The following is a 26,155-nucleotide window of genomic DNA, read 5'->3' as shown; positions in this document are numbered from 1 at the left end:
TTTCTTAGAACAATATTGAATTGGTTTTAAACTCTATTTGAACTAGTGTAAAAATGGGACCTAAATACCTGTATCTAATATGTAGCCACAATTATTTATTTTAAACAATCTTTGTGTTTGTCAGGAAAGATAGAAAATGAGAGATATTATTGCTACACTCTTCTGTTAAATCACTCAAGTTGGCTTGTGAAGATGAAGACTAAGCAGTAGTATTGGCAGAAGAGAATAGGAATTCCACTAAAAGTGTAAAGGAGAAACCAAAGGTGAAAGATACTGAGTGCCCTGAAGAATTATTTCTCTTAATACATGATTCTTTCCTAGACCCATAACACCAATGAGCAGATTATTCTATTCTTCATTTTTGTATCTTAAAAGTCTACATGATAATTTGCGCTACTCAGATTGCAGAACCTTACCTTTTAAATCTTCACTAATGTCCGTTGTAAATATTGTGTTCGTGTTGACGAAAGAAATAATTTTGGGGGGAGTTAATATTTCTCTTTAGTCCCTCTTGCTTAACTTTGCTATAGTCCTTTAGATAAACATTTTAAAATAATACATATTAAAGAGATTTGAAATTGAAATATGGAATAAATTTGGAAGATTTTAGGAACATAGCAAAATCTTAAATATGGTTAAGAGAGGTTGGCTGACATGCGTTTATTGGGTGACAAAATATACTGGACAACAATTTTACAAAGAAGGATGAGGCTACATAATATTTGGATTTGAGTTGCTCTTCTGGGCTTTTGGTCCTAGATAAAATACATCCACTTCAGATGTAGTTTCAACAGCTCTTCTTTTTCTCCATTTGTATCTAGTGCTGAACATTACTGAAGCATCTGTGTACAGACGTAGGTAAGAGTCATTCATCCATGTCTTTTCTGCAAAGCTGGTACAGTTAACAGTGCTGGCAATCCATAGCCTTCACTCATTAGGCCTTCCTTCTTCGTGTAGAAGTTATTCCTGCAGATCTGAATTAGCCTGAAATCTGTGAAGACAGAACTGAACCCAAACAGTTCTAGAAATGACATCTCACCTTGATATGTGGCTGTGACAGGAAAAGACTTTCTACTGTTTATGTTTCTACTTTCGCAGGGAAAAGCTCAGCCTGGATGCAAATAACTCCTCTACATATTCTGGAGGAGGGATGTATATTGTAGTATAGTATCACACATGGCACGATTTTCATCACATTTCAGAATTCTGTAGAAAACCAACCACTTCATTTATCCACTTCTTTCAAGAAAAACTGTGTTAAAATACTTAAATTATGATAAAAGCAGAGCTCGATGTCCATTTTGCTTGCTCATATTTTGACTGAAAAAACCTGAACTTTGTGGAAAAATGTGTACTGCATACTATTTTTAAATCCACTATTCATACACTGTATGGATTATAACCAAAAGGAGTTGAGTCTTAAAGAAGTGACTCCTAAATGTTCCACTAAGATACACACTCACTTTGCAACAAAATGTGTGTTTCATATCAAGGTAGATTAAAACAATAAAAGTACTTGTGAAGAATTAGAATCTTTTGCAAAACTATAGAGAACCACTAGCAACATCACTGAATATAATAAAAGATGTAAACAGAGAACTGCTTTACTTTGAAAACAGAAGTAAAAAATTGTCTCCTATAAAAATCCTAAAAAAGAAAACGTAGGATTATTTCAATTCACAAATTTTCTAGAAAAAGTGTAATCCTGTGTTAATGCAGCTTCTTTAACTTGACTGTACAAGGTTTGGTTTGAACCCAAAAACCTCTTTTGGAGTTTTAATGTGTCTCTGAATAAGCTCTGGAAAAAAAAAGGCAAGATTTTTCAAAGGAGACTTTGCACCAGTTATTTTAAGCCTTCCAAAAAGAGATTTTGCAAGTTTCATAAGTCAGGGGTTTTTGTGCTTGCAGAAGCCTAGACTTGTGAGTATATTTTTCTTTTTTTCACCACTTTGAGCATATATGCTTATAAATATCTTTTAGTGACTAATGATAAACTTGGACCCTATTCCTGTAAACAGGAATGTAAATACATCAGAACTCTATTTTCTAGGATGGCAAACTCTGCGTCACTCAAAATTTTTCAATCAGCATTAGATTTCTTTTAATCACTGAATTTCTTTCAACCACAATGTTGGGCTAGATTCAAGGACTGCTCTGTAATACCTAGGAGAATTCTTTTAATCTTAGTGTCAAGTTACATGATTTTTAGTTCTTTTCAGATCTTGAAATGTTTCATTGTTCTCTTCATGGATACTGGATCTTGAAAAAGGGGGAGGGGATCGGGGAGGCGAAGTGGGCATGGAAGTTAAAACCCACTAATGAAGGCAGAATGGCATGAAAGGAGTAAAATTTAAAATAAATGAGATAAAGGAGGACACGGATGAGCATGCAGTTTCAGAAAGCCAGAGTAATGTATCTGACAGACCACAATAGCACGTGCAAGGCGCAGAACTCATAGAAAAATAATTTGCTACATTGCATGTTTTTGCCAGAACCAAGCTCTGCACTTAGTTGCACAAGCCTTCAACTTCTCAGGTATACTGGTTCCATCAAATGTAGCTGGACTGATCCCATCTTTCTTTTGCCTGGTAACAATCAAAAGACAAGAAAATGAAGAAATTTCTAGAGACCAGCAAACTATGAAATGCATTTTGAATAATGCAGGTATTTCTACAATACCAAATGAAATTTATCAGCTTAGTTACTGTGCCAAGGAGCCATAAATAGATCTTGTCATTAGATAACATACAGCTATATATTTGATATGATTTATTTTGCTTCTTCTGATGGCAAACTGCTACATCTTAGTGCCAGATTGATTTTTATAAGGGGATTTCTATCTGATACAAAATGTCTTTATTCCACTGACTTAAAACCAGCCAAGTTTCAGTTTAAGTTGGGTGTTCAGCAAGTGTTTGGTAGCTGGTACCAAGAAGAGTAACAGTAATGCAGTAAAAAAAAAGAGTGAGTGATGAGTGATCTTCATTTTACAAAACACTCACCTGATTTCTGGGTGAAAAAGTTATGAAATGATAGGTTCAAGCTCCCATCTTATTGAGAAGCTCATTTTCTTTTATGTATGCTGACCACTGAGTCCTGTAAAGATAACATATGACTGCATACCTTAATTCTACTGAGGGAAAAATCTTTCACTCTTTTGTTTTGCTTTATGTCAAGGAATGGCAATGAATTTAATTGTCCAGTGGATGAGAACAACCATCTGCTGCCTTGTTTTGTAGTATTGATAACTTCACAATGACAACAAAATATTTCAATTCCTCTTTCCCAGCCTATATTGCTAGAGTTGTATTAATTTGAGATACATTATTTGAACTTATGATTTTGAATCCATATCAACTCCTGTTTTTTCCCAAAGTTTCCAGCAAACTGGAATTTGACATTTGCATGATTTCTAGATAGTATTGAAAAGCTATTTGATGCTATGTGTAGCACTTAGTTATGAATTTCTACTTATGAATTTCTCCAGATATTTCTGTGTTTTGAATCAAATCCGTCTGGGATAGGACCTATGAAAAATCACTGATTATTCAAGAAATAACAGCCTGCAATGAGTTAAAGTTGTATCAGCCCTAGAATGAGTACCCGAAGATGAAGAGAGCGTCATAAAATTACTCCTTAAAGACTGGCAAGAAAGAAAGAGAAGCTACTATGCTGCTGCTTCTTTAAGGGGCAGATAAACCAGCCCACGAACTCTTTCTCAGGTGACTAAGGAGTAAGTTTCTCATGTGTATACCTGTCCTACTAATTTCTAGGGAGTCAAGGACTGGAAGTCATGTGAGGATATAGACCATCATTCCAATCCAGATAAGACCATGTCAGCAGCTCCACTCTTGTGCAATAATTTCTATCAGTGTTCACTACAGAGTAAGCAACTTAACTTAACTGCATGGGATAATTGACACCAAATAACTGGTTAATACATTGGTTAAGAAGAATGGCTACAGGTCCTAAAATTGCTTGACTACTGAGAGCTTTTCTTTGTTGATGAAGTAGATAAAAATGAAGTTTCCAGATTTGCGTCGACTTTAAAAATTAATGATAGTCCTACAGACCCAACCACCGACATAAAGAAAAAAATCATAGATTTTAGCATCTTATTTTTCTTATTTTTAAATATAAGATTGATTGTATTTGACCACAATCAGGGACAGCGTGATTTTCAAACTTTTGTAGTTTTACTTTCAGAAATATTGAAGTACTTCCATATATTCTTCAATACACACAGCACAGGAGAAAGAAAAAAAGCCCTTTTCAGTGCCCTTCCAGTAAGGCAAGTGCTGTTAATGCGAAGTTTGTTCAGCATCCCTGTGGAATTACAACAGTGAGACCTCGACCCTTGACTGGTATATGATAGCTCAGAACCCTGTATCCATGAAGAATCCTTTTTAAGTCACACCTAAGTGCTTTTCTCTCACAGTTTATTATCTGGTCCACTTGTTTTAGAAGATCACAAGTATCTAACTGAATAAAACTTGTCTTAATGCAATTCAGAAAAATAGGGCAGGCCAAAGAAAAGGTCGATATCACAGAAACAACCCTTTTAACAAAATAAGGTCAGTGTGAAACAGAGTTTTTAATCTTGTTTCAAGCAATAATGAAATGAAAACAATGCTGTGCTTGATTTCAGGTTCACCATTCATACACTGCTTTTTCTCCTCGCAGAGAGAGAGAAGTGATCATTCTTATAACATTCTCTCTTCATCATGTTAAGTAGGCAATTGCACCTGCAGGCAGATGAGATCTACCATCTGTAACTAAGATCAGAATTGCACCTCTCCTCTTTGAAGAAAGACACATTGAGCACTTTGCCATATGCCTACAAAAATGGTTTATTTTGGCTTTACTGTGTTCCAGCAGCTCAGCCACATAGTTGTGTAATTTATCTACCCTTGTCTTTCATGTCCTTATGAAAAAGGTCTTCAAATAGCATAAGTAAAATGTACTCAGCAGTAAGTTACAACACGTAAGCTTAGAGAAACACAGAATTACCTTTGTTTAAAACCATAGCTTCTACAGAAGAGTGTAATTATTTGTTTGCAAGGGGGAGATGGAGAGTCAGCAGCTTACCCATTTACAAAGGAGCATTTAGGAATTCATTGGTCTTATGTTTGTTGTGTTACATTAAATGCTAAGAAAATGAACTGTAGATTTTTCAGATCCACATCCTCAAACATATATAGATATATATATATGTTTGAAAAGCCAGGGACTAATAGCAAGAATGTTTTTATACCATGGGTCCCATTTTGTTAAGAACTGTGCACACAGAAAAAAAAATGTGCTTTTATCCTACAAATTTAATCTTAAATACAAGTCCATGTATTGAAAAATGGATGTAAATGAAGACCAAAAAGGGACAACAAGGATTCAGTAGGCTGAGTCTGGTCAATCTGATAGTCTTTTGTGCTAACACACCAGCACTTTAACCAGCCTTGCAATTCTCTGAATGGTGCCTAAGCAAAGATAGATGTAAGGAGAATAATGAGGCAGCTATGCAGATGTTAAAGTTGACATATGGCCAAAGTATCAGGAACAAGAGGAAAGGAAGCACAAATTATGTTACAGTTTGCTTGCTTGCCTATTCATTTAATAAGCCTAAAATGAGTACAGCAGTGGCAGATCACCATGTCAGTAAGTATTGTTTGATAGGGTAGAGATACATGTGCACATTCTGAAAATGCATACCAGTCTTTTCTGATTTCTTATAATAGGAGAGGCAGAGAGTGGAAGGATGCAAAGAGACAACTGTTGCAATATGAACTTGAAAAATTACTTTTTCGGCAGCTTTCTGGATATGTATGAGCAGACCCAGCTTGCACTGATCAGGACCAATAGAAAGGAGGTTACAGTATTGTGAGGTAATGAGATCCAGACCCTGTGGTTAGATAGCATGCACACAGTCTTTGAGGCAGAGTGGAACTTTCTAACTTGATTGTGATTTAGGTGTAATGTGGATGTGAAGATTTTAGAGGGAAGTCAAACTCAAAAGTAGTGATCAGCTGCTGTATATGAATACTGATGAGAGAGATTTGGTGATGGGTAAAGGAAACAGAAGGGATCAAAAGAAAATCTGTTATCTTAATTTTAGTCATATTAATGAATCTATGAGGTGGAAGGAGACAGATGAGTCACTCAGTTTAACTTCTATTAGTGAATATTACTGGGTGAGTACATGGTTGTCCAATGTATTCTTTAACAGTTTTCAATGTTGAAGCTTCTGCAACTTATCTACTTGTCATTTTTTATTGATTCACTCTCTTTATCTTTAAAATATTGTTTATAATGCCTAACCTGAATTGGTTTTGCTGCAGCTTGAGTGTCTCCTTCAATGTTTTTCTTTTAAATATTGTTGCCATATTAGCTACCTTTCAATCTTCTCATGAAAAAATAATATAGTCACCTCAGTTAACAGTTCAATCACTGATGGAGGTAGGATTTTGAGCTAGGTATACGTTGGTTTGGTTCTTAAGTTGCTGAGGTTCAGTTTCAGTGCATATTCACATTTCTTTCTCCTTTCCTTTCTGAAGATTGAGAATACTGCCATTTCACAAGGGATCATAGAATCCAGGAAGTGCTAAAGCTTGGATGGAACTTTTGGATGGTCCCCTGGTTCAAACCCCAGTTCAAAGTAATGTCAACCTAGATTAAGTTGCTAACAGCCTTATCCAGTCATTACTATCTCCAAGAAGGGAGATGTTGCAGCCTCTTTGAGCAACCTCTTATAGTATTTGACTGCCTTCATGGGGACAACTTTTTTCTCTATATCCTCCTATGAAGTTATTGAAGACCAAAGTACTTTCTACTTCAGTCACCTCCAGCTGCTGCTTCCTATTATTAGAAACAAATATCAAGGGATATTTATTCATAGTTCTCTTTGACCAATGCATTTCAAGAGGTGACTTATACAAAACATGTTCCTTCCCCAAGAGATACCTGAACAACTAACATCCCTCATTCCCATCACTCAGTTCATTTTAAATGATTTTGCAAAAGGCCTGCAGCAATCTTGATTTATCTGGTTTTAATGATTTGGTTTCATGGGTAACCTTTCCAGAAGAGCTCCCCCTTCTTTTTTCCCCTTTTAATTCTTATACTTTCAGTAGGTTCATCCACGTTCCAGGCTTCAGAGCAAATCCTTTATGTGCAAACTAACATCACTTTCTGTCTTATCTCTCTTCTGTCTTTCTGAAACAAACTAAATTAAATGAGAGGCAACTAAATGAATTATACAATTAGATCTCTTATTTTACAGCCCTGATCACATGCTGCTTTCTACCACATCTTGGTTTTTTCCTTAGTATGCAGACATCTAAGTTGATCAGTGATTTGCAACATTTTCTCCTTTTGTCCTTCTCATTTCATCTTCAGCCATTTACTCTGACAGTATTTCTTCTGCCCATAATGTTGGATAACTCTTAGTAAAACTGGATTGCCATACAATTTTTAAAATATCAAGTTATGAAACAAACAAACACATTTCTCACAATAATGTGTAGAAAACAAACTGTTTCCATGGAGTGGGTTTTATTCTGAAGTGACCTATAAGCATTGCAAATGCTAAGTCTGTAATGTAAAGAAAGACTACAAAAGAAGTTAAGTGTAAGTGCACTGAAAGTTATGGTGAGAATTGGTATCTCATGTTCTGAAAGAATGATCACTATTCTGAAAGAATAGTGCTTTTGAGCATTTATTACTCTATAATCTACACCCTGAATTTTAAATGAAGGGCTATAATCCTGTGAGATTGCAACATACAGGATGGATAAATTGAATTTATATAATAGTTATTTCCAAACATCACATAAGCAATAAAACAGCTAACATGTACCATGCAATAAGAATTGCACTAGCATTTTTATTACATAGTAAAGGGAAAAACATGTCAAAGGAAGGAAAATATCATAATTCTTAAGTTTAAAATTATGTCTATCAGTAGGGGAAGTAGTTTAAAATAAAAAATACTTCCAAAAGTATTTTTGTCTGTGAATGCTAAATGTGAAGGTCAACTGATTCGGTGGCCTCAGCTTTTGTTTAGTAGTGTAGTGTGTGTATTGTTGGCTCTGATATACAAGGTTCGTGTGATCAGAAAACATAATTATAGAAAAACAGTATTTGAGCATTGAAGGTTAATGACCTTAGTGTATTCAATTTCTTGCTATACACAAGACAATTACATTGAGTTTGTCATAAGGTTATTTTTAATATCTGCTGGATATTTTCCATTTGAGAGAGCACTTCCAGTAATTACAGAGCATGAGGAGCCTAAACAGCTTAAAGAAATTTAACCCATTTTATCCAATCTAAGTGTTGTCTGGGTTCATTGCTGTTGAAATCGTCTGACTCCTAGTTGTCAAAGTTAGGTGATCACAGTGCACGGGGTGCTGAGCTGTCTCTCCTCTGACTGAAGTCCAGCAGGAGCAGAAAGATTGGACAATTTGGTAAGTCTGCTTCAGGCTTTGTTCTTGACTAAGCAACTCTGGACAAAGAATTTAGTGACTATTTTTAGGTTATTACAGTACAAGGTGTCTGCTTTCTCACTCACCTTTGCTTCTGAAAGTACTCTCCAACCTTTGCTTCTGAAAGTACTCTCCAGAAAAGAATTCATATTAACCTTCATTTTCTCTTCAATTCAAAACTAATAACAGTATTATAGATAAATAACGTCCCTGTAGCTAATGTTATTGAGTATATTACATCTTCATCAAGGAACCTTGATGGAGACTAATTGGATGGCTCAAAGCAACTGTCTAATAACTGACAAGGATAACTCCATCCTTGTCACTCCCCTTGACCTTCACATTCTGAACGCTTTCTTCTGAATGGTCTTCTACTGACTTTGACTATCCTATATTCCTGTACAAGATAACTTATATATAGGTAATATATATACCTAATTAGGCTTCAAAGGGGAAAGTATTTTCTTCTAGTAATAGTTTAAGTAAGAAAGAAAATTTATTCTGCTTTGATTGCAGAAGTAGTCCCTTTACTTCTAGCTTCTTATTTGACTTTCTAGAAATATTTTATTAGCTGTTGTAGAGTAATCAATAATCTTTCTTTTAGGTACCAATACCCATTAATCACAGATATATGAATCTTCTGATTTAGATGTGAAAAGGCTGCTGTAGTCTGATGTCTAGCTGTTCAGAATGTCTTGTAAAGAGCATTACTCCCTTACAATCAGTCCTTCGGGCACTCTGATGTTGTTTCTTTCCACAAGCTTAGGGATGAATAGAATTCTGCATCAGCAGATAAGCATTTTTGGAAGAATTCAGTGGATTACTAGAATCAAATCTTAATATAATCCTACAATATTTCTTATAAGGAAGCTTTCCATGTCTTTCAATGTCTTCAACATATGCCAGATATTCTTTTTGTCATATCTTACATACTGTCTGTTTTCATCTGACATCCTGATTGCTTGTTTATACTTTAACTGACAGTAAATTTTAGCAGATACAAAAAAATTGAGTTCTGTACTTGGTATGTCATTACCTTGTTTGTGTGCAGTAAATCTCTCTTTACTTACTTATTACATATTTTTTCCTCTGTGTATTTATAGATATGGAGATGTAGTTCAAAAGTTTTAGAGAAAAAGCAAATGGATTAGAAATTTACTGTGATGTACCTGTGCTATAAAAGGATAAGTTTATTAATTTTGAAAAGCATTTACTTGTTTTTTGTCATTCCAGTATATTCTTAGGTATTAACTGATGGAATAAAGGAAATATCAACTTTGTATCATTGCTTGAATTTTTGGAGTGTTTTATTTTTCAGCCTTTTATTTTCATTCTCCCTCTTCCCCACTCTGCTTTCCAGTTAGGGGAACTGTTTCGTCCTTGTGGCCTAAGACAGTATATTATTTGAAAGATTTTATCTATAAGGCAGTAGCTTGGAAGGATTCAGTTCCTCACATACCATCCATCTATCATACATATGTTAACACATGGTCATGCCTTTATATTTCCTGTGAGCAAGGGAACGAACTGCTCTGTTCCTAGTTGCAAAATTATATTGGTGGGAGACGGGAGAGTTTTTCCTGTTCCTGTAAACTGTCAGGAAATAATTTGTGCAGTCATTTCAGTTTTACTACAAAATGAGTCATTCGATATAAAATGCTTCACTCTTCTTGTAAATTACTGTAATTGGATTATAAGTAAGAGACTGTAACTGTGTTGACTTGGGAAGTTGCATTGCCAGTGACACTGCCCCCATTCTGACAGTGATCCATAAGTGCGGTGTGCTGAATTATTTGCAGCAAATTTTCTTTGTAAGGTCAGTTGTTACATTTAGTCCTCAGTTTAATGCTAGTCCTTACAAGGGCCATTTTTAAAATGTCACTGACTGTTTACAGACTGGTAGAACTATAGACTTGCTTTAATTGTCTAATGGAATGGCAGTTTTCACTTACACACTAACACTTTTGGCAGTTTGAAGTTTTGCAAATGCGGTGGATGTAAGGCTTCATTTTTCAGGGAGTGTGACAAATCATCATCAGATTTTAACTTAATGATGAGCAGAACCATCAACATCTTAGCTGCTTTGCTAGTTGCCAGTCTACAACAACAATGTAGTGGCAGAATTCAGAGCAATAATGGCAACAGTTAAATTAAAACAGATAATTAATTAAAATAGAAGAAACCCTCAACTTTGTTAATTTTTCGTGTGGGGTGAAGTGGTCAATAGCACTTTGAAGTTATTAGACTTCTTTCTAGCATGGAAAAATGAATCCTCTATGTCACTTTGGTTTATATGCTATATTTCTAGGCTGACTGCTATATACCCCTTAAGATATTGTAAGTGCGAACCCATTATTGCTTTGTTTCTGCAACTATGTTCATCACCATTTTGGTTTTTGGGAGGAAGAAGATGCAAAAGTAATTTTCTAGACTCTTGCAACTTTAACACTTTGAGATTTGACACTCAAATCTCTCACAAGGAAAACAGAAAAGGAAAATTTCTTTGATACTTTCCCATGATAAGTGCTCTAAAAGAGACTTCATTATTGAGAACTAAACCCGAAATTGTCTGGTTGTAGTCTGAATAAATAAGCTATTCTTTTAAGCAAGAACATATTTTGGAAGACAGTGCAACTTTCAAGTCAATGGAGACAAATTCAGTAAAACAAATTCTGAGCACCTGTCCTTGGCAGGTGAGATGAGAAAAATGACGATGTATGTTTCATAAGTGACTTTAGCAATATAGTTGTCTGCGTATGGACTTCAGCTATGGCTCAAGTATTACATTTCAAAATGTAAGACATTAACATGAACTAAAACTTAAATTCAGAATTTGGCCTTCATCCATAATATACTTTATAACTGCAGCAATTCGTTTACAGTATAAATTAAACTTATAATTTTTCTGATGATCTTTAGATAAGTCTTTGCAATTCTCCCAGTTTATGGAAATAAATCACTTCTGACAAACCATGGGATGAAATGTAAAATGCTTTTTGTCTTCTCATCTGTATGTAGATGTTAGGCAAGGCAGCAACAGGTAATAATAACCTTACTTTCAGCAGTATTTTGGCTTGTCTAGTTTTTGATAAGTGAGTTAAAAGCCTTAGCTGTGTATGGATCTAAGAAGCAATTATTTCTTACCTACATTGATTCAGTATTAACTGTAAGATTCTTCTTTACTTGAAGAAATGCTTAATGCAAAAGAAACTGTCATGAGTAAAATTAAATGGCATAATGGAGCATTTATTTTGGTATTTTCAAATCAATTGGGACACGTAGAGGCTTCCACAATACAAATAATGGGGAATGTAGAAATTATTACTTCCACTTGCCTTTAACTGAGAAAATTATTAGATTTGCATTTAGAAATGTCTTTGCAATATTTTTATAAAGTAATGGCTGTTAAAAAGAACTGAGACTTAAAAGTGTGAGATAAATCTAGTCACCATGTAATTACTTCACAATTAGATTAGCAATAAAGACTTCATTAAAATGTTTGTAGCATAAACCCACACAAAATATTTAGATATTTAAAAGCTCAGTCACTAAGACTATCTAGATCTCAATTATAAGATTAGAGCCTTTAGTTTCTCTTTCTTAACAGTTAAACTCTTCTTCAGTCTATGTGAAATAAATCCCAGTGAGATGGCTATCTTGAAATTATTCTGTGTTGGAACTTGCTTGAATGCCATTCAAATATATAGAGGATAATTTTCTTTTTATCCCACTCACTTGTACCAGTAACTGTAATTTTAAATTGTGATTCCACTCTGTCTCCTAGTGCGGACATTTCTTTACTTTATGTGAAACATTATCTTGCATACTTATTCTGTTTATTCTGTATACTCAGTGTTGATACAGGAAATAGTGTTAACACAGGAAATTAGTGTGTATTAGCTATTGAATTTCAAATTCACCTCTTAACTTCCTGATCTAAACAAGGCTATAGATGAACAAAGCACGCACATTCACACATTCAGGTGCATTTTAAAATAGAATTTTAAAGTCAAAAGAGTCTTGCATCTCCTTCCTGTTACTCCATCAATTTTCGGAAATAAAGGCAAGAATGGATACTCTCCTTTAACTCGTTTATCCATGCAAATGCCATAATTACAAAAACTCTGACCATTTTCACATACATTACATACCAACATTATGTACCAACACCATATTTATAGGGCATGCAAATGTGCATCTATATACTTTTTATATGTACCTAAGATATTATCTATATCAAGAAAATATAATTTAAATTTTAAACGTTTCCTTGTGAATCTCAAGATGTTAAAAGAACTTCTGCCTTTTCATTAGAATGAAATTAATTTTGATGTACATGCATACATACCAGTTACCAAATTTTAGCCATGTTTTTAGTTCAAAATTAGCTCCAGCTTTCTTTATTCTCTCGCAAAGGCAGTTAGAAGAACAGTCTGATCTAAACTACCCAAGTCTGGCTGTTTGAAAATCTAGGAGAATCATACATCTCCAATCTAATATCGATTCTAGTGTGATCTGGGCTACAGTTTTTAGTAATCCAGAATAAATTCTTCTCCAGGAATGTTTATTCATTTGATAGGAGACAAATTGAAAGTCTCTCATAAACATGTGGCTCTCTTGTACTCACTTGAAATCGTTACTGGAAGAATTTCGTATTTTAAAGTAAAAGCTGTGGGGTTTATGGTCTTTTTTTACTAACGTACTGAATACCTAGGGCATAAAAATGACAATCTATGTTATGTATATTCTGTACAATATACAAGCTATTTTTTCCCCTTCAACTGTATGCTTTTTATTTCTGTTACAAAAACGATCAACAGTGATATAACATGAAATGGTTATATGTGAATATAGTATGAAATGGTATAAAACAGTTGCAGTCCGTTCATCACTGTTACGGGTTTGGTTCTGATAATTCAAATACTCTTTCAGAAAGGACAAAAAGCAAGAATAAAACTTTTTGCTTCGTCTGCTTTTAGGGAAGAGAATGTTTGTATCTGTTTGCAACAAAGACAAAGAAAGGAGGATTGGTTATTGCTTGCAGCTTCTGCAACTGCTTCAGGTTGGGGTGACAGGGGGGCTCACAGAGAATAATGATGGTGACATGAAGTTTAGTGGGGATTTGGATTACTGTTTCAGAGGGGAAGCAGTAGCCCACACTGAGAGTGTGTGCCATGTGCACTCACAAACATCAGAAATAAACTGCAGGGATATGTGACATTCTCTTAAGGCTGTAACTCCTTCTATTCATCCAGCCCATTATTTTAATTTGTAAAACTGTCCTAGGAGCAATGTCAGGAGTTAATAAATGCAGCTCTATTCAGAAAACAAAATGCAGTTTTTAGCTGTATTTACCTGAGCACAATGGCAGATCACAAGTATATTTTAGGAAGATCTGTGAAAGAAATAGTTGTTTGTACACCAAATTAAGCAGGTCATGGCATACCAAGCTGCTTTGTTTCAAAGCAGGACAATAAAAGATCTGCCTGTATTCATGTTGTCCTTGTGTACGTTGCCACTTAGCTATTTATCATTCATTTCCCTAGTTCAGAGGTAGTATTAAAATATAAAAGGACAGCATAGAAAAGGAGAATATGTTCTAAACATAGTTATAACAGGAGGAAGCCTGGCACATAAACTCCCTTCCAGTAATTAATTGAAAATAAATAGTAAATGCCTTAGGCAAGGAGAGACCCTGAATTTCTCCTGGAAAAGAAGGAAATTATGTTGTTCTGTTTTATTCCACTCCTCTGAAACCTATATAGAACTTGAGAGATCTCCTGAAAATAAAATGCACCATTTGGAGTCTAAATGATTCAATATTAAACTTGAGAACCATGAATTTATGTGGTCCTTAGTGAATACCAATAGGTACAGATACAATTAGAAAATAACATATTCAATGCATATGAAAGGCACAATATGTAATATATAACTCAGCAACCTTTAAGGAAATTGTAAGCACGGAATTAGCAGTGTGATTTAAGCTCTTAGCTGGATTCTCTTTATTCAAACAAAAGGAAATCTTGGAAGCTTGGGAGGAGGGTGAGATACACCTCTTTCCATGTGTCTGTGGAAACCATGTACAAATTTTTTGCATGAGTCACTAGTACTAATCTCTGTGCTTCTGAGTTCCTTGAGGGATATCTTCCTTTCAGTCACACCCTTAGTCCTGTGGCTTCATGGAATCTTCACCACCTATTTGCGCTGGACTTGCAGCTACATGAGAAAAGGACCTGGATGGAAGAACTGTGCTTATTATACTGAAAATAGACATCATCATAGCTATAGCTGTAAAAGAGCACATGACCATCCTTAAGGGCCTGGACTCTGGGGAAAATGTGAAAGGGTGGTACCATGGTCAGTATCTGTAGCAGAGACATTCTAGAGTCATGGTTATTGCCACCTGCTCTTCAAAATTGGCAGAGCATTTACATGTTCTGATGTTATGCTAGAAGGAATGTGTTAGACGTTTTCTGGGGCAGCTAAGCTAGTATATTAAAAATAGAAGTTACAAACTTGACATGATGTCAACTGTTCAGAATTTCCTTAATGGGTATCAAAGTATTTAAAAGAGATGGCTAATTTTATATCGAGATTTTAGACAAAATGACAACCAAAGCACAAAAAAATTACTTTGGAATTGGAGAGAAAATTATATTGTCAAATAGGAGTTTTGACCCAGGAAGAACTGTGATTCCGTGCCCAAGCAGTTAAATAAATAGTTTTTTCTTTATTTCCTTCAGTTCTGAAATTTTAACACGCAGAGAAGGCCAGTGTAATGCTTTTGAAAGTAATTGTACTTCAGACCAGAAGTATTTTTCTGTGGTCTTCTTCTCTGAAAAACTGAAAAGCTGAGGATTAAAATAATTTAACTGAGAACAACCTAGGCCTTGTGATGGGTGACGAGTAGGGGGAGAATATTTTGCAGATTTCTTCCTTGCCTGGAATGATGAGGGGCTGGTAAACATGGTATTGAAGATGGAATGATAGAAAAAAGTACCAAAGGTTATAATATAACAGGTCTGAGTGGAAAAACAAAATTTAGGAGTGTGAAGTGATTCTGTTAGAGATGTTTTGTTCATTTTTGAAAGACAGAGGATAAGAGGGGTTGCAGGGCAGATAGGGAGGTTGTGTGTGATCCATGCACCCAGAACTCTTAAAAAATTGAGCAATTCAAAATAGAAGCAATTAAAAAATCCTACCTAAAAAATAAATAATCTACATTGAGTATAATCTGTTTAGTGGGGTATGAATCCATGACCCTCAGGGAATATAATAAATCTGAATGGTGTCCATGAAACCTGATGTTGCATCTAAATCCCAGTCTAACTGACAGATATGTAAAATCTCACAAAGACAGACAGCTCCCCACTGGCTCCGCATCTGAGGAAGGTTCCTGTGCAATGTTTTAATTAAGGTTATTTATTTCTTTATTATGATGATTGCATTTTAATTGCTCATGAAGCACCCCAGGGGTGGAGGTGGAGGTGCCTTATAAATATTATATGACAGCAAGTAAAGGGAAAATGTTGCCATTTTGGAAAATAAACTAGCAGCTCTATATTTCTGATGAAATCTAAGAATAAAAGCAGAAATGCTTCTTTAAACTCTCTCACAGCCTTTGAAGTAAATAACGTTGTGTTATCAGTCTTTTCCATTTAACACAGGTGACTGGCAGTGTAACTCATAGTCCACGTCACAACCACATGAAAGCTTCTGATGTGCATCACCACTTACAGAACTCAGTGGGGCCTTCTGTATAAGGTCAGGGTAGGCATTTCCACTTCTAGTGGAAGCACTGCCTGAATAAATCTCTGCTAGGGGAGTAGGATGGGGAAAACAGCAAAATAAGGAAAAAAATCCTGCCTTATGACAAATTATCCCTCTGTTGCTTCTTTTTCAGGTGTTGCTCAGGTCCGTGTTCTGTAAGTGGACAAGGTATAGATAGCTGGAGGTTAAATCCACATTGTAAAAAGGTATGCTCGGTTTGTATGGCTTTATAGAAGTCTTAGGCTTTCTGTTTCTCATCTGAGGAATGGTTTTGAGACCAGCAAGAGCAACTGCTTGTTTATATTTCTATATCCCTCTCTTCACATGCACAGATTCTTGCAGTTACAAATTCTTGTTTGTGGCAGAAACTTGTGTTATGATACATTGCAAGTATTGGCATCCAGGTAAAGAGGTACTCTAGAAGTTGGGTGTTGTTTTTTTTAAATAGCCATTTTTGTGATTTAAATCTTGAATCATAAAAGGTTCTTGTACACAGAACTATTTCTTTTCTTTCTCCCTCAGCTTAATTTTCATCACTTAATTTATTAATTTAGAAAGTGATTTTTTCATGATGCTTTTGATTTGGCCAAATTGAGCTTTTTGGTTTGCTTGCAACACAGAAAATTTTTCCCTACAGAAAAAAAAAAACCAAACCCGAACCATTTCAGCAATCTTGAATAATTTGATATTATACAATAGTTAGAAATTTATTTGAGAATTTCATGTTTAAATATGCCCTTTAATTAGGAAGAGATTTCACTTTTTTTCACACAAAGACTTAAAGAGATATCTCATTGGGTTTAAAAATTTTAGCACTGTCTATCAGGGGATGCTTTTATTCAGCTGTAAACATAAGACTGTATGTCTAGCTCTCATTTTCTCCATCCCATACAATAAGGCACTGGGGCCTGATTTACAAATTGCAGTTTGTGTACTGTGGCAATAGAGCCTGAAGAGTACTGGTGCTTGTTACACCCCATCAGCCACCTAGAAAGTTCATTTAAGCAGTGGTATGGTCAGGAATTAGGTAGTTTTGCATCATCTTGTGGTGGCATAGTTCCATGTAGTTTCTGTACAGATCGATATACTTTGGATTGATATTAATCCCCTTAGAAACTGGCTGCTTTATAGCTTTTTCTTTTTTCAGAGCTAATTTCTTTCTCTCAGATAATATAGAATTCTGCATGAGAAAAAGTCCAGTTGGATCCTTGCTACTAAAATAGTATCACTATTCATATGGCCACAGCTTGCTGTACATACATGGGTGGTCTTCATGTGCAGAAATTGAAACTACAGCTTCCAAAACATTCTTTATACCTACTCTGTATTTATTTTATCTGCCTCTGCTTTATTTTGCTGGCAGTGCATCAGAAAGGATGTTCTACTCACCCTTTGAGAGTAAGGAATCTTCTCAGCCTCTAAAGAAAGTAAAAATACAGTGGTGAGGTATATTTTATTTGCTCTTTGTTGCACCTATGTGCCAAAAATCCATGCTAATTATTCAGTTGCCAGAAGTGCATACACTGATGTCTTTTTCTTGGCCACTCACCATTACATGAAGTTGTAGAGCCAGCTCTTCACCATTGGAAGTTCCTTTCTGTGTAGGTTCTGTACTTTGAAGGTTATAGGCTCAGGGTAGCAGAGACTTTGTAAATAATTTTTCTGTAACGCTGTGGCTATTCAGTCACTGCACGTAAATAATTGGGGTATGAATTCTGACAAAAATTGTTCAGTTATTCCCCCTTTGTTTTCTTTGATGTGTCTTATCTGCTTCCCTTTTGTCTTTATAGCCCCTCTGTTTCTTTCTGCCTCTTCCTCTGGTCTCTCTCCATCTTCCATTTCCTCCTACCAGTTCCATTTCCATTCCAAGCCAGTGATGTCCTATGCAGTGCCTGCAGTACTCAGCACAGAGACATATATGAGCTAGCTTCAGACTACCTCATTTGGGCACAGTTTCTAATTTTGTCTAAAAGCCTAAATAGGTACCCAGCTCCTCACCAAATACTGCACAGGCAGTCACTGTGCTACTGTTGGTGTCTGAGCCTGTTCCTGGATGTGCAGGCACATTCACTGCATTTTAGATCCACCTTGAGTGCAATGCAGCAAAGGTTCAATATGTTCACTGCCTGTACTTTTCAGATGCTTAGTTATTGCTTACAGTAAAAATGGCAGCCAACTTATTAAGGAGCCAGTGGCTTTAATCAGTTACTTAGATGCAAGACCTGTTTACTCTGCAGGAAGCTCGTCTTAAACTCTGCAGGAATCATGGCATCTTCAAGGAAGGCCCTGACTATGTTTTTCTCAGTTTTCTGAGTAGTTAAATTGTGTTGGAAGCATTGAAAGGGTACAACTAGAGAAAAATTTTAGGTATTTGAGTTTTTTATTGATTGATAATTTATGGAAATGGTTTCCGAGCTTGAAAAAAATTAATTCACTAATTATTTTATATTTATGAGAGATTTAATTTTTTTCATCATCACCTCCCTTGCATCTCAAACTGAGCTTGATATTAAAGTATCTTTATTCGATTTATTGGTTTGTGTGCCTGCATCATCAAAAGTTTCAACATCTCTTTGAGAAGAGTGTTCACTGACATTCAGTCTTTGCTGAATAGACAAGGAGAAGACATTGCTTAGCAGTGGTCAAATCTACAGCAGACTGCATTACTTTTAGTGGGAGTGGATGATGTGAGTGAAAAAGTCAACTAGTTAACCACTTTACTAATCTGAAATAAACTGACTCAAAGCAGTCAAGTACAGAGGTGATGCTTAAATGAATTTGTGCAATTAGTTTAGGTGATGGTGGCATCAACACAATATCCAGAGCACTGGCTTTACTCATGACTCTAGATGAAGAGTGCAAGATGCTCAGGGAAAAAAGCCTCAGTATTTTGGTAGGTCAGGACATTTCCCTTTACTCATGTTTACCCTTTTGCAGCAGTACACTGCATATACAGCAGTATGACAGTCCCTTGCTTATTAGCAAATTAGCAACCAAGGATGGCTTAGTTATGTTGAGAAACACATTTATTTCCCTTCCTGATCTCCCTGTTTCTACAGTATTGGAATAACTTAGGAATTTGGAGCAGGCGGGGGATATGGCAGCATAACAAATATATTGATTGCTGAGTAACTGATAGTTTTTTTCCCAGGGAGACAGTTTTCCCAAGGAGACAGTTTTTCCCAAGGAAGATTAGGTTTGTGTGATCTTAAGCTCTGTAGCAGACTGGGACACTGCCAAGTTCCCTAACACTGGTACCATTCGTTTGCTAGATGTGCCTGTCTCTGCTTTGATGGAAGTGCTCTCTCTCTTTTGGCTTAGCCACTGTCCCGCTCAGGTTTTTCTGCAGCAGAGTCAGGATATTATACAACTATATTTTTGTTAATTGCTGTAATGACTTCATTACACTGGTAGTAGATCTATTTCATATTGGAATTCAAGTAAAATGTCTTGTAATGTATTAGAAATGCCATGGTAAATTTTATATGCTCCAAGTGCATTTAGCAAATGATGATACCATCCGACTTTAATTAGAAAGACCTTGAAGGGTCAGGTGCATAAGACATATATATATGCTCAAGGTGGAAATTCTTTTAAAAAACAAATTTAACTCACTCTAACAGCAGGTCAGCTCAGAAGGAATAGAAAAGGCATATTCTGTATGTAGAATGAGTGTAGAACATATCTGATTCTTTGTTCTTCTTTGAGATTTTTTAAAATCCATCTGCAGCCATCCACTGAGTGCTCTGAGCACTCTATGTGATGGATTAAGAATTACAATATACGCTTTGACAAAACTTATTATACATGTGTCTCCATTTTCAGACAACTTTGTGGAAAGCTACAGAAAAGAAGGAGAAAAATACAGCTGGGAGAAAATTGGTCCATTTAGTGTCTAGGAAGTAACTAACTCCTCAGAGCTACCATGATCCTGTTGAAATAGGGCCACCATTATAACTGAAATACTCATGAAGTAAGGTCAAGGCCTGTGTATGTTTTGAGGGAAAAGGATTGTTGCAAACAGATTAAATAGAAAAAAAATTCAGAAAATGCTCAGTATAATTTGGTGTCTGTCTGGCAGACTTTTTTTTTAAAGATCGTCTGCGGCCTGATAGACTATTAGGTTTAAGTTTTTCCATAAGTTACACTGAATTACCTACTTCATGTGTACCTACTACACTTTCAAATGTATCTTTAAGCTGAGAAATCTTTGTTCTTGATTTTCGATCATAATACTTGAAACATTAGGAAATACTTTAAATCTTTATAGATACAAATACCTAGTCTTCAGCTTTCACACTTCAAACATAGGATGACTGTTAATAGAAACAAATTTTGCAAGTGCCAGAACAGCTTTATGTCTTGGACACACATTTCACTTCCTTCAATTAAGTGCTACATTTAAATCCTCTAAAGTCCATTTTCTTTCATCCATTTTTGTAGCATGCGAACATGATTTTTTTAAAAAATAAACAGAATCTATTTTAGTTCAATATATCAAGGTTATTTTGGGCTAGCCTTCCTTTTGTCTAGTTTTTCTTTGTGTGTGCTTGCCATTGTCCTATTTTTGTAATGTCTCTACAAAAGGCACTATTCTGTTTATACAGTCTTTCAAGTCTCTGCACTGATATAAGTGATATAAGCCTTCTCTTACTTAGATTCTAGCTCCCAAAGCTACAAGTTTTTCATTCTCTGCATCTTTTGTGCTGAAAATTCAGCCATATATATGATACACATATTAAAGTGAGATGGGGGGAAGAAAGAGTTTGTACTCATTAATAATGGTACTTGATGATCTGAAACGTCTTTTCCAGCCTAAATTATTCTATGATTCTACTCAGAAGTTTTTATTCCAGGGTTCATGGAGATCTATTTGCTAATCAAGGATTGTTTATGACACAATTCATATTACACAAAAAACGTATGAGTCTGCCAGGATCCAGATGTGTTCATTTCTAAACATTTGATAAGTAGATGCCACACATACCCAAGTCATAATGAAGTAATGCCAGTCGGTAGGATTAACAGTGACTGAAGAATGCCAGCTACTCATTAACTCTCAAGCACTCTGTAGAAAACCAGACATGAATATGTTTCCATAACAGTGTTCATTTCTTCACACTGTGCTGTTTCTCCAAATAGAAAAACATTTCTTGGCTGGAAAAATGAGATAATTTTGAGTTTTCCCATTCTTCGTTCCAGAGAAGTCAAATACTTAAAATATCTTGTGCATCATCTTGTCATCTATATTTTCATAAACCTGAATGTATAATTTTATTTCCAGATGAATTTGGCTGTAATTCTCTTTCAGTGTTTCACAAGTATTTTATTTAGCAGGCTTTGCTGCAAAACACCGTCAGTGAAAAAAAACCTGCGTATCTTTATTTAGCCTTTTTTTAGATGAGGTCACATTTCACTAATTAAACTAAAGACTGCCAACTGAAGATCTAGTTGAGATTTCTTGAAAGGTATGACAGTGAAGCTTGTTTGAGGTCTTGTCTTTTCCAGCACTCCTTGCTTCTGCATTGCAATTTCCTTTGGGGAAACCAGATTTCTTTGAGACAGATGGGTTGTTTTTTCTTATTGTGCAGTTGGCTTGGGGGTATTTTCAGTTTCTGTCTGTAAACCCAGCTGTGTGAGACTGTCATTTTCATTTTCTGATGTTGGACTAATCTGGAGGAGTTTTGCTTATTATGATTTGTGTTGAATCCTCCCAGTATCTGTGTTCCAAAAATAAAATTTCTGAAAGTAAACTTATGGTTACTATATACTTAGACCTGCTATAACAGACTGTGGAAGTTCTTTACTTGATTTCTACTGTTCTCACTTGCTTTCAAATACAGAGATTTCATCTAAAACACTGAAAAGTAAAGTAACTGTTGTAATTGAGATATATTGTCTTTCTGAGACATGATAAAGTGGTAGAAATATACTTAAAGTTACTGATTTATATTAGCCATCACAGAATTGATATTTAATAACAAAACTGTATCTCCTTGAATGCTGAAAACATTAGCTATATTTTTAATTGTGAAACAATAGTTCAATATTTGCCTGCTTTTTGAATTCAATGTAACTTGGCCACATGGTTATATATTCTTCCAAAAAGCAAAGATACAGCTATAGATACATGTCTTCATGGAAGTTTAGAAATGTAGTCACATGTATGGCACACTAAGTGTTAACAATTCTTTTAAATTTCTATAAGCAGCCCTGAAGATTTAGGCCTATATTTTCTATAATATTTATTAGTGTCACTATTTTAAAAGTAATATATGACTATATTCAGAACACAGTCTTTTTCTATCTTTGTAATGAGAAAAGTACAATCTCTGTATCTGAAATAACAGCAGCTTTGCCTCCCATAACTATGGGTAAGAAGATGACATTGAAGATTGTAATAATTTTGGCAGAAGCTATTCTGTTGAGCAACATCACAGTGTATGGAAATGCTACATGCTGTTATGTGGTGGTGTTAATTGGCATATAACAGTGAATGCATTATAAACCTCTTACATTCTTTTTAAGTACAGTCATGCTATGTGTTTAGTGGTGGATGTATTCAGAAGTTTAAATAGACAAGCTTTGACAAAGTTCAAAGTGGTTTTGGTTTGAACCACATCTAACAATGATGTGTAATTTACCTGAATTAAATTAGCAACGAAGAAAATAGCTTTTTATCCTGCCTTCATTGAAAATCCTATTAGAATTATTTTTGTAGCATTTGTACAGGGTTGTTTTGGGAGAAAGAGAGAAGCATGCTGACTAGTAAAGATGATTATTTTGTTGTTCATTTCTACATATTGCTTTTTGGAGTCATATTGGTGTTGACACTTTTCATTCTTTGTGGCTCTTCTGCCACGTAGGGTTGGTCTTCATATTGTGCCGAATGGATCACAGTGTGACCTCATACTTGTATGTTGCTCTGTAGATTGACTTTTCACAACTCTGCTTTTTATTACAGAAAAGTATTGTTAGTAGAAGCCATGTGTCCTGCATAGCTTTACTTTATTGTTATACAGCATGCTAATGCTAGAAGCAAGGCCTTGGTGGAATCACTATAAATAAGACCTTATGCTTATACAGGCATTTCTGAAGTTCCAGTGGTGGGGACTGCTTAATTCCATCAGTCATCAATCAGTTTCAAAATCTATTATGTGCAAAATATATGTAATGAAGGATTCTAAAAAAAAAAACTTTACAGGAAGTCTGTGTGTGTGTAAAGAAGTAATTCTTGTTACAGTTTGTTGTATACAGCAGTTCTCCTTCCATTCAGTGTAAATGAAGGAGCAGTTAATTCCATTTTGTTCAGCCGTAGCAAAAACAGTAGAAGCTGAACACAGGCCTGTGTAAGAATGAGCAGAAACCATTTAGGATAAAGCCTTTTCTTGGGAAATGATAAAACATATGAAGGAACTAGGGCTGACTGGAGAAAGAAGAGAATGAAAAAGAAATGCAGAGGAAGCAAAAGCAAGGAAGCCAAAGTCACAATGGCCTTTGAAAAATTAAGGGAGAGGCAGTCCTTGGTTGAGTACTGACTGCAGTAAGGCAGGGAATTACTAGGGTTCAGGGAAACAGGAGTTTGTACTCCTGTTGTATATAAATGAGGTTAACACTAAAGGCACTTGTGCTTCCATTATCAGGTTTTCCTCTCCAAGGAACTAATTTCAAATCTGCCAATTGCTGGTGACCAGGTAGGTATTCCAAGACAGTCTTCTACTAGTAGATCAGCTGATCTGGTCATGAAGAATAGTAAGGTATAAGAAGGCATTCAAAAATTACATGCAAAGATATATCGGAAATATGTGTAATTCTTTGGCTTGCTTCCAGGATTTGCTGCTTAGACTGGGGAGTCAAAAGGATCATTTGGATGATCTAACTGTTCCTACTGCAGAGCTCAGATAATAAATCTGCAATTAGTAATTCACTCACTAAGTCCATTTAGGAGACCAGCTATTTTGTAGTTGAAACTTGTAATGGCAGGGAATTTTCCATACTCTCTAGGCTTCTCTTCACCTAATCAGTAAGTGAGGGGTGGGGAAAACAACCCAGTCTTTATTTTCTAGCCTCATTTTTCAGCTGTCAGAACAAGCTACAGTTTTCTCTTATAAACTAAAAAATGCTGACAGTATAAATGGATGGATCAGATTTGCTACTCTTGTAAATGCAAGCAATTCCATTGAAATTAATACAGAGCCATCAAAATTGCCTGGAAGTATAATTACAGACCCAAGGTTTTGGTATGCAATTTGGAAATATGATATTACCATTGGGTTCATGTAGATGATCAATTTTATTTGCAACTCTTCCAACTCTTTGCCACCTCATTCCTGTAATTGCAACTGAATCTCTCTATAAAATATTTATATGGTTAAGAAGGTAATTTACCAGCTTGTGGAAAGCTTATTGTAGGAAAACTAGCCAAAGTTGAGGGAAGTCTTTATTTTTCATCCTACCCTAGTCAACATTCAGAATTATAATAACTCAAAAAAATAATGATACTAGAAGAAGTCTGAGACAATCTATGATTGATAGTAAAAACATGGTTACAGTAGTATCAGTTTCTCACAGAAACATACTGAAAATATGTTCCAGCCTAGCCTTTCAAGTCAGCTTTCCTGTCATCCACACAGATAACTTGACTGTTTTCCTTCTGAGTTCATCCTGACATTTTTTTCCCCAGCAAACAGAGTAGTAAAGCTACTGAAAGTTCTCTTTGGCCTCATACAGATCAAATTTACTCTGTAAGTTTTAACATAATAGAAGTTCAGGAGACCATTCTTTTCCAGTGTTATACTAGCCTAGAGGAAAGCACAAACACTTTGGCTAGCCAGGTTGCTAGCTAAGCAAATGAGTATTGAGACGCCTCTTGGGAAATCTTAAAGCTGTAATATCGAAGACGAAGAGGCTGACTTGTCAAAATAAACGGGACATATAAATCAAATAATGAAGACATAAACAAAAATTCAAACTGTGCTTCAGTAATGTGGTGTTTTCACTTCTCCCCAAACTACTACTTTACTTTTTCGCCTCTTCAAGTTACCATTTCAGAAATACTTGAGATAAAATAATCTGACAAAAGATGCCTAGAAGCAAATGCTTGCAAAGAAGAAAGAAATCAACAGGTATTGCTTATGTGGCATCTATGACTTTCAGAGGCAGCTTCCCGTAGATGCTGTTTCTGCCCTAACAATAGAATAAGGACAGTTTCATCACAGTGACTACTGTCTTTGTTTACAGTCCCTTTTGTTCATATGAACTTCAGTTCTTATGTTTACTATTTTGTTCATATTTGCTCCAGGGAAGTAAATCCTTTTGATTAGCGTAGAAGTGAATAGAGCCCTCAGCTGTAAATTGTCAGAAATCCATAATTGCAACAGATGAGACTTTGTGCATAATCTGTCCAACAAACTTTTCTTATTGTAATTTTTATGTTTGGGGATTTTTAAAATCCAATATTGATAAAATTAGCATGAGTCTGACACTTGTTGCTTATTTTTCCTCATAAAACAGATCAACCACCCATACGTCTACATAAGAGAGAAATATTGTATGAACTGTGAGCCTGTATCCAGACAGGAAAATAAGCATTTATTTTCATCTTCAGTGTGTGCAAACATGTCTGGAGTTGAAACAGACACAGAAGAAAAGAGACAGTGACTAAGTAATTCCTGTCTTTCTATTGTTACAATTTAGACAGCTTGGTCAGCAGTCAAGACAAATAAATTCCAGAAGGGAATTACAATCAAGACACTGATGTTCTCGCATTCAGCCCAAAACAACATGAAACACTTACTTCCAAGATATATGTCCAGAAATTATGGGTAATAGGAAACAAGAACCTTAGTGAAAAAGGCGACATGAGAATAACTAGCCTCGTCAACTTTTATTTTCAAAAGTTAATT

Source organism: Lepidothrix coronata, unplaced genomic scaffold (assembly GCF_001604755.1).
Source record: "Lepidothrix coronata isolate B3197 unplaced genomic scaffold, Lepidothrix_coronata-1.0 Scaffold321, whole genome shotgun sequence".
NCBI lineage: Eukaryota > Metazoa > Chordata > Aves > Passeriformes > Pipridae > Lepidothrix > Lepidothrix coronata.
The sequence above is the reverse complement of the archived record's forward strand: the minus strand, read 5'-3'. Positions refer to the sequence as shown.